At 39.3% G+C, this 9,109-nt stretch overlaps 1 pseudogene; it reads right to left on the reverse strand.

The window, feature by feature from the left end:
- Positions 1 to 6,933: 6,933 nt before the first annotated feature.
- On the reverse strand, positions 6,934 to 8,255 carry LOC150015609 (heterogeneous nuclear ribonucleoprotein H2-like; annotated as a pseudogene).
- Between the last annotated feature and the right edge of the window lie 854 nt (positions 8,256 to 9,109).

Below are 9,109 nucleotides of genomic sequence, written 5' to 3' on the forward strand. Positions count from 1 at the left end.
TTCATAAATGGATGTTATACTTTATCAAAAGCTTTTTCAGCATCTCTTGATATGATTATATGATTTTTGCCTTTATTTTGTTTATCTGGTGTATTATGTTTATTGACTTGTGACTATACCATCCTTGCATCCGTGCTATGAATCTCACTTGATCATGGTGTATGATCTTTCTAATTTATTGTTGGATCTGGTTTCCCAATATTTTGTTGAGGATTTTAGCATCTATGTTCATCAGCGATATTGGCCTGTAGTTTTCTTTCTTTGTTGTGTCCTGACCTGGTTTTGGGTAATACTAGCCTCATAGAAAGAGTTGGGGAGTCTTTCCTCTTCTTGGGTTTTTTGGATAGTTTGATAAGGATAGGAGTTAGTTCTTCCCTAAATGTTTGGTAAAATTTGCCTGTGAAGACATCCAGTCTGGGGCTTTTGTATGCCAGGAGTTTTTTGATTACTGCTTCAATTAAGTGTTATCAGTTTTTTCAGGCTTTCTGCTTCTTCTTGATTTAGTTTTTGTCAGACTGTCTTTGCTCTAAGAAATCATCCAGAGAACAGTCTATGTTTTCACACCTAGGTTTATTGAAGGAAAGGAGGGAAAGGGGTTAGAGGTAAGAGGAAAACTCCCAGTCCACCTCAAGGGCCCATAGAAGCAAGTGAAGGGGAAGAGAAGAGGGAAGAGGCAACAGGGAAGGAAGGGAAAGAAAAGACTTCCGGTCCACTTTGAGGGCCCATAGGAGTCACCTGCTTTGCGTTTGTGGGTGCTGTCTCCACATCTTTCCGAACATACATTTTACTTAGTGTGAGTTTTACCCATCAACACATTCAACAAGTTATTTCCATTTCCTTGCTTTTCTCCAGTCTGCATGTCATGCTAGGTCCATCAGTATTACTTCTGGGAATGAGCAAAGTCCATTTTCATAACTTGTAGGGGAAGCTGGGACTGAGTTAATTTTCATATGGCTCATTTGCATATGTCAAGAGTCCAGTGGGTGGTCCAGTCGCCGCCATGTTTTTACAATGAACAAATGGGAAGTGTAGGCCACAGATGCCCCAAAGGAACTGGGCAGGAGGGAGGAGCCTATGTGCGTGGAGCTTCCCCAGCCACAGTAGAAGCTGTGATAGAAGCAGCACTTCCTCCCGCCAATTGCACCAACCAGACTGCCATGTTCTGACAGTTTGGAAGATTATGTTTCCAGAAATTTGTCATGCCACCCAGGTTGTCAAATCTCTTGGCATATAGTTGTTCGTAGTAACTTCTTACAATCCTTTGTATTTCTGTGGTATTGGTTGTGATTTCTCCTCTTGTTTCTTATTTCTTTATTTGGGTCCTCTCAGTTTTATTCTTCATGAGTCTGATTAAAGGCCTGCTGCTTTTGTTTATGTCTTCAAAGAACTAGCTCCTGGATTTATTGATTCTTTGAATTGTTCTTTTAGGCTCTGTCATTTAATTCTGCTCTGATCTTATTTCTTTCCTTCTGCTCATTATGGGCTTTGTTTGCTGTTTTTCTAGATCTTTTAGATATAGGGTTAGGTTGTTTATTTGAGATTTTTCTATCCTTTTTAGGTAGGTCCGTATTGCTGTTAATTTCCCTATCAGGACTGCCTTGGCTGTGTCCCATGGGTTTTGGGCTGTTTTGTGTTCATTTTTATTTGTTTCCAGAAACTTTTTGATTTCTTCCTTGCTGTCATTGTTAACCCATTCATTATTTAATAGCATGTTATTCATTCTCCATGGGTTTGAATGTTTTTGAGTTTTTTCTTTGAGGTTTATTTTAAGTTTCAAGCCATTGTGATCTGAGAAGATGCTTGATATAATTTCAGTTCTCTTGAATTTTTGAGGCATGTGGTCTGTCTTTGAGAATGTTTCATGTGCATTTGAAAAGAATGTATGTTTTGCTTCTCTGGAGTGTAAGGTTCTGTGTATGTCAGTTAAGTGAATTTGATCTAGATGTTGTTCAGTGCCTCAATATCCTTGGTCGCAGGTCTGTCCATTGTTGACATTGGGGTGTTAAAGTCCCCTATTATAAGTGTGTTGCTGTTCATATCTTTCTTGAAGTCCTCCACGATTTTCCTTATATATTTTGGTGCTCCTATGTTGGGTGCATATCTGTTGATAAGGGTTTTATTTTCTTGATGGATTGTTCCCTTGAGTATTGTGAAGTGTCCTTCTTTGTCTTTTTATGGCCTTTGTTGTTAAATCTATTTTGTCTGATATAAGTAGTGCTACCCCAGCTTCTTTTTTATATCCATTTGCTTGAAATACCTTTTTTCATCCCTTCCTTTCAGTCTGTGTAGATCTTTTGTTCTGAGGTGGGTTTCTTGTAGACAGCATACATGTGGGTCATGTTTTCTTATCCATTCAGCTATCTTCTGAGTTTGATTGGAGCATTTCACCCATTTACATTTAAGGTTATTATTGATAGGTACTTATTCATTGTGATTTTTTCCCTTTGTACCTCTGTTTCTCTTTCTCTCTCTTTTTCTGTTTCTTCTTAAAGCTATCTCTTTAGCATCTCTTGCAATGCTGGTTTGGTGGAGATGTATTCTTTTAGCCTTTTGTCTCCGAAACGCATTATTTCACCTTCCATTTAGAAAGAGAGCCTTGCTGGGTGAAGTAGTGTTGGTTGTAGGCCTTTGTTTTTCATTGCTTGGAATATTTATTGCCATTCCCTTTTAGCTTCTAGTGTTTTTGTTGAGAAATCAGCTGATAGCCTTATCGAAGCTCCCTTGTATATTATTTGCTGTTTCTCTCTTGCTGCTTTTAATATTTTCTCTTTGTTTTTAAATGTTGCCATTTTAATTATTTTGTGTCTTGGAGTGAGCCTTTTGGGTTCATCTCATTGGGTCCCTCTGTGCTTTCTGTACTTGCAAGACTTTTTTTCTCATCATATTTGGGAAGTTTTCTGTCATTACTTTTTCAATCAGGGTTTCTATCCCTTACTATTCTTCTCATTCTGGTATCCCTATGATACAGATATTATTACATTTCATGTTGTCCTGCAACTCTCTTAACCCCTCTTCATTCTTTTTCCATCTTTTTTCATTTTGTTGCACTGTCTGGGACTATTTTTCTATGTTGTCCTCTAGCTCACTGATTCGATCCTCTGACTTCATTTAGCCTGCTTTTGATTTCTTCTATTGTGTTTTTCATTCAGAAATTGTATTTGTCATTTCTTCCTGGCTTTTACTAATAGTTTCTCTGTCCTTTTTAATTCTGGTGTAGTTCTCATTATGTTCCTTGTAGCTTCCCTGGAGTTCTTTATAGTTGCCCTGTAGTTCTTTGTAGTTCTCCTGGAGTTCTTTGTAGTTCACCTGGAAGTTATTGTGGTTTTCTCTGAGTTTGTTGAGTTCATTGATAGTTTGCTTGCCTTTATTTCTTATATCACTCTCTCAGAGAATTCCTTTTTTCCTTTCGATGGGGTATTGTTTCTATGTCTCCCCATTTTAGGTGATTCTTTTTGTTTGTTTCTGCTTCTTAAATTGATCTGCTTTGAGTTCCTGCCTTCATGGTGTAAGTTCCTGTGCTAGGAGTCCTGAGGGATTCAGTAGTGCAGACTCCTTGATCTCTTGAAGTTGATGCTCTTGGGACGCCCTTTATGTTGTTTATTTGGGCTGTCTGGTAGTAACTCGGTTTTAGTTGTTGTGATATTGCTCTTTGGTGGGTACTTCTCTCCAGCCAGCTGGCTGAGAGTCACTCCACCCACCACATGTTGTAAACTGTTGTTGAGCTGCTCCTAAAACAAAACCACAACCCCTAGGCAAGAAACCCACAGCCACAAAGATATCCCCCACCCTCATTCACAGTATCAACAGAAAATGAGCCAATATTAAAAATTAAAGAGATTAAGACTATTGTAAGAAAGGAAAAACAGGAGTTAACTAACTGAAAGAAAAATGATTTTTGAGAGGGGTGGAGGAGGAGCAATAATATTTGCGAGTAGGGCCATGGCAATGAGAGAAAGAGTAAAATTTATATCGTATATAAAAAAGGAGGAAAGAAGACAGAATGAAGTAAGAGAGGGATAGTAGGTTTCAATAGAAGTTATAAAAAACATATATATGTATATAGTGTGTATGTGAGAGAACAAACACAAAAAATATAAGGAAGATGAATAAGAAGAAAAATAGGCATCAAAATAGAAAGTTACACCACAGCACTATCAGCAACCTATGAACTAAGATTAATATAGGTGGGATGGGAATAAGAGGTTAAAAAGAAATGAGAAGCTTAAGAGATGTCTGGAGGAAAGCGAAGTGATTTTGAGATGATAGAGGGAAAAGGAATACTAATAATGAGGAATGAAAACCAGACTAGGACAGGGAAAAATTCAAATTTAAAATGAAACAAGGAAAGGGCTGGAGGAAGGTACAAATGGAGTAGGAGAGGGAGACAATAAGATTGAGATTTGAAATACCAAAATAGTGAAGATAATGAATAAAGTTGCTGGAATGCCACTACCCCCACCATATCACACTCAATGGGCACAGATTGATCAAGGTGTAGTGAGAACAAGTGTATTTTATGAATGTTAAAAAGGATCTAAGGTTTCTAATGACAACAAAAATGGTACGGAGAGGCTGGAGAGGTGAGATAATGAGTGCAGACTGGAGATGCAGAGAGAAGATAGAATTTTTTAAAAAAATAAGAAGGAAATCAGATGGTAAAACTGAATGAGAAAAGGAGGAGCAAAATATGAGATTTGAAATATAATGTAAAGACCAGTTATTTATAATGCACAGACTTGGAGGACAAGAAATGGCTGTTGAAAGGATATGTAGGAGACAAAGAACTCCTGTAGAAGATCACAGTGGAATTTGTCTCCATAGTATTTGGTTTTTGCCACTTTCTTCTCTTTCAGGGTTGCCCCTGGTGATACCAGATCCTGTCCCAGTCTGGATCTAGGCAGCCTGGTCGAGACTGTCAGCATTTTGCTGCCTGTGTCTGTGTCTTTCGGTTTTTGCTGTAGTTGCTCTGTAATCTGCAGTCAGGTTTAAGCACCATGGGGAAGGGCCAAGTAATTTCTTTGGGTGGGCCTATCTCTTCCTCTCTGGGTGTTGCCACTTGGAGAGGAGTGGTCTTCTTAAAAGATTTCTACCTCTGCACTGAGGATGAGTCTGCACTGGAGTCCAGTTCACTGCTATCCCAGCTCTCTCTCACTGACACCACTGCCCCAAACTTTCCCCAGCCATCTCTAGTCCATATCTCCCTTCCTCTTCTGGAGCCCTGGGCAATGCAATTCTGTATGCTCTCCCCTCAAGAATCGCTCCATGTCTCCCATTGTTCCTCCCTGTTCAGCAAAACAAAAATAGGTTGCTTTACAGCTCTTAGAGCTAGACATCACCTGGCTCACTCTAGGCCTAGCTCAGCAGTTCTCAACCTGTGGGTTGCGACCCCTTTGGGGGTCGAATGACCCTTTCACAGGGGTCACCTAAGACCATTGGAAAACATATATATATATATACTTACATATTGTTTTTGTGATTAATCACTATGCTTTAGTTATGGTTGGGGGTCACCACAACATGAGGAACTGTATTAAAGGGTCGCAGCATTAGGAAGGTTGAGAACCACTGGCCTAGCTTGAGTTCCAGCCCCCAGTTCTCTCAGTGGGAATCCTCTGAGCACTGTAAAATCTCTCCGCACACCCAGCTGCTGCCCACAGGAGCCAACTCAACACTTGCAGGACTCCCACATCTCCTCTGTGATCTGCACTAGAAAGGTCACTATGAAGCAGCCTCCTCTGTTCACCCACGGCTATAAGGCTTAGCTCCAGCCAAATCCTGTTGGTCATCCAGATGTTTTCTCAGCAATTGCCAGTGCAGCTTCCACTTCAAAACCTTACTAGAAAGGGTGCCTATGGTGGGAGCGTTGTCTCCAGGCCTCCTCACTGCCCTGGTTTTCTCTCTCCACCACAGTAGATCCTGGTTAATGAGCCAGTCCTTGGCTCACCCTACGTGGTACAGCCAGAGGTACTAGGCTGGGCGTTATGGGCGACTCTGCTTAGAAAGTGCTGGCTGCAGCTTTTGCTCTTTCTTACTGTTCCCACACTCCCATCTCTTTTTGCCCTTTCTGAAAGCTGCTCTCACTCACTCTGCACTCCATGTTTGTACTTCAAGTCCATCCTGCGATGGGAGCAAGCAGACAAAGCTGCTAGCTACCCTGCTGCCATCTTTCCCCACTGGTTTTGTTTGTTTGTTTTTAAAAGATTTATTTGACAAGTTTTGCTTAGCGCTATACACCTAAAAGGAAATCACAATACAATGAAAGATTTAAATTAAGGCCTCAGAATTTCATATAAACACCAAGACCGAAATCCTAAAGTATTGGTATTGCTTCTCAAAATTTCCTCATTAATTTAAAAAAAGAAGCTTAAACTTATGTGCCTTAGAAATTATTAATTGAAACTAAAATTAACAAACATGTCATATGTTTCATTTTCAATTGTAGAGATATCTCCTATATTGAGTTTTACAAAAAAGAAAAGAATCTCTTTCAACATGCTTTCAGTGTTCAATGTAATGTTGTATAAGAGCAACATTTAACATAATTCAACTGTTTTGACCTAAATATACTTATTGCTTAATTACACCCTACAGTAGAACTAACTTGAGAAAAGCTAACAATTGTTTAACAGTTATCATTTACTCAACTTAGTTGTTATTTCCTAGATGATATTTGTGTTAAAAAATACTGAACCTTGCTTCTTTAAAACAATCCTGATTTCCACTTAAAGCATAAATCACAAGCTGGTATTGTAAAACCGTTCAACTTAACTTTCATGTTTTTTAATGTTGACCATGAGTCAGTGACAAGAATCGATTACGTTCCTGATCCACTACTCATACTGAACATGCTAGACATCCCTCCCATTCTGTTCATTCCCACAGATGCACTGCTTCCACTACTGCAGTAGCTGCTGTTCACTTCTCCTTGGCTGCCTATGCAATGTTTGATTGAAAATCACTGGGAGTTTTCCTGTAAAACTTGATCATATCTGCTCATGCTGCTCTGACCGACATAGCCCCTCCATAACCACCACTCAGCTTCTGGCTGGCTGGACCACCGTAACTGGACTATTTGACAAGCCTATGCTGCCCATCTGGCTACCATATGCATCACTGTTTACTACTGCTGTAGAATTCAAGAAGAGTTCTACATACCTGTGTTCGTAAGCACCACCACTTGCTCCTGCTGTAGAATTCAAGAAGTTCTACATATCTGTAGATGCTGCTACAGCATCTTCAAGAGTTGCAAACTTGACATCTGCTATGCCAGTTACTCTGCCACCAGGACCGATTTCAACATGTACTCTCACAGGGTTGAGCAGTGAAAAAAAGTTATAAATGTCATTCTCAGTAGCTTTGTAAGGCAACCCCACATGTGTACACAGTGTTCAGTTCTGCTCTGGAAAGTAGAGCTACTATCCCCATATCTGTGGTCAGTGTGGTCAGACATTCCTAAAACACAATAATTGAGGTCTCTTCCAAATCTATCTGACCCAAAACCATAGTCATCGTTATAGCCATTATAATCATCTAGCCTCCATAACCTCCACCATAAGTACCACGCTGCATCCTTTCAAATCCAGCTCCCCTACCAATGTTGTTATACCCTCTGCCAGCCCTAGGCCTGTTGTAGGGACCTGGCCGCTGCATGGCCATGAGCTTTTGTGGAGGATCACAGTGAGTTCTCACTTCAGCTCAACTGCTCTTAAAGATTTTGATATACCTGTGCTCTATTCTTGTGTTTCTTTAGAGCCTTTTCAGTTTTTTCCTGTGAAGCAAACTGCACGAAGGCCTCCCCCATAACTCCTCCCCTGGAAGTTCACCAGCAACGTTGTCCCATTTGGTACGATTTCCAACCCGGAGAAAAACTGAACAATTTCTTCCTTGCTACATCTAAAGGGGAGTCCTCTAAGCCACACAAAACCATCTTTGGCCATGTCAGGACTATTTGGACCAGTGTGCTTCAACACCCAATCCATTTCAGTGTTGTTTGACCTGAATACTTCAACATATCTGTGTCCCCTAGTTTCTTCTCCTTTTTTTCTGGGCAAATTTGATGTCCTCTTCTGATTCAAGTTTAACAAAAGCCTTGCCACTCAGTCTGCCTTCTCTGGTGTAGATGATATAAATACCTTGAGCCCCATTTTGAATTTTGCAGTCTGAAAAAAATTGCTGCACTTCATCTGCTGAACAAGACCAGGGCAAGCCCTGGACCTTCACCACAATCCCTCTCCACCTTGAGTGCCCAACATCATCATCTCTCAGCGGGTCCTGGCGTTGAAATGCGTTGACCACATAGCTTCAGCATGGCTGAATAACAGCGCGGTGTATAACAATAGGCTAAACTTAATAAAAATGATTTTTGCCTATAGCACTTGACACTTCAACATATGTATCATTAACAAATGTATTAAAGATTTACAGAGACCTAGAAAGTAAAAAATAGACAAAACAAATAACAATGTCTACAAGAAAAGGAGTAATGCAGGAGGTAATTAACAAAAAGAAAAGACAAAGTTGAGTATATAGATAAATTGTACCAGTTCATTGCTTTGCCTAATAATTAATACTATGAAGAATGTCAGAAACTAATTTTATAAAACAAAATCTAACAGGAAGTGTACAATGATTTTAAGATGAGTGTCAAAGAAAAATCACAGATTTATAAAAGTTAAACACTAAATTTGTAAGACTCAAACCACATTTTTATGACATCCACTCAAAATAATACTGAAAGGCCAAAGTTGAAATTCTGACTTATATGAAGGCACAGTCCCTTTTTAAATTTTGAGAATGACTACTTACATAAAGAAAATTAAATAACTTTTACTCACTTGAAAATTTTTTTGGTGAGAGACTAGTCCAGTGTTTGAAAAAATACAAAACTATTTGAAGGGTATCATGGTTCACTTTGTTGAACATGTTCTTAGTGGTTTATAAAGAAATAGAAGCAGGGAACAGAAAGGAAAATGGTTAATAAAATAGAATATCATTTCAAGCTGTATAAGAATTTGACACAAATTAATATTTTCCATTCTCTTCAACGGGTCAAGGCAAATTAATTTTGGGGAGAAAAATGGGACAACTTAATAAAAATAAATAAACTAAA

The sequence above is a fragment of the Furipterus horrens genome, unplaced genomic scaffold (genome assembly GCF_987537825.1).
Source record: "Furipterus horrens unplaced genomic scaffold, mFurHor1.1.pri manual_scaffold_3, whole genome shotgun sequence".
NCBI classification, from domain to species: Eukaryota; Metazoa; Chordata; class Mammalia; order Chiroptera; family Furipteridae; genus Furipterus; species Furipterus horrens.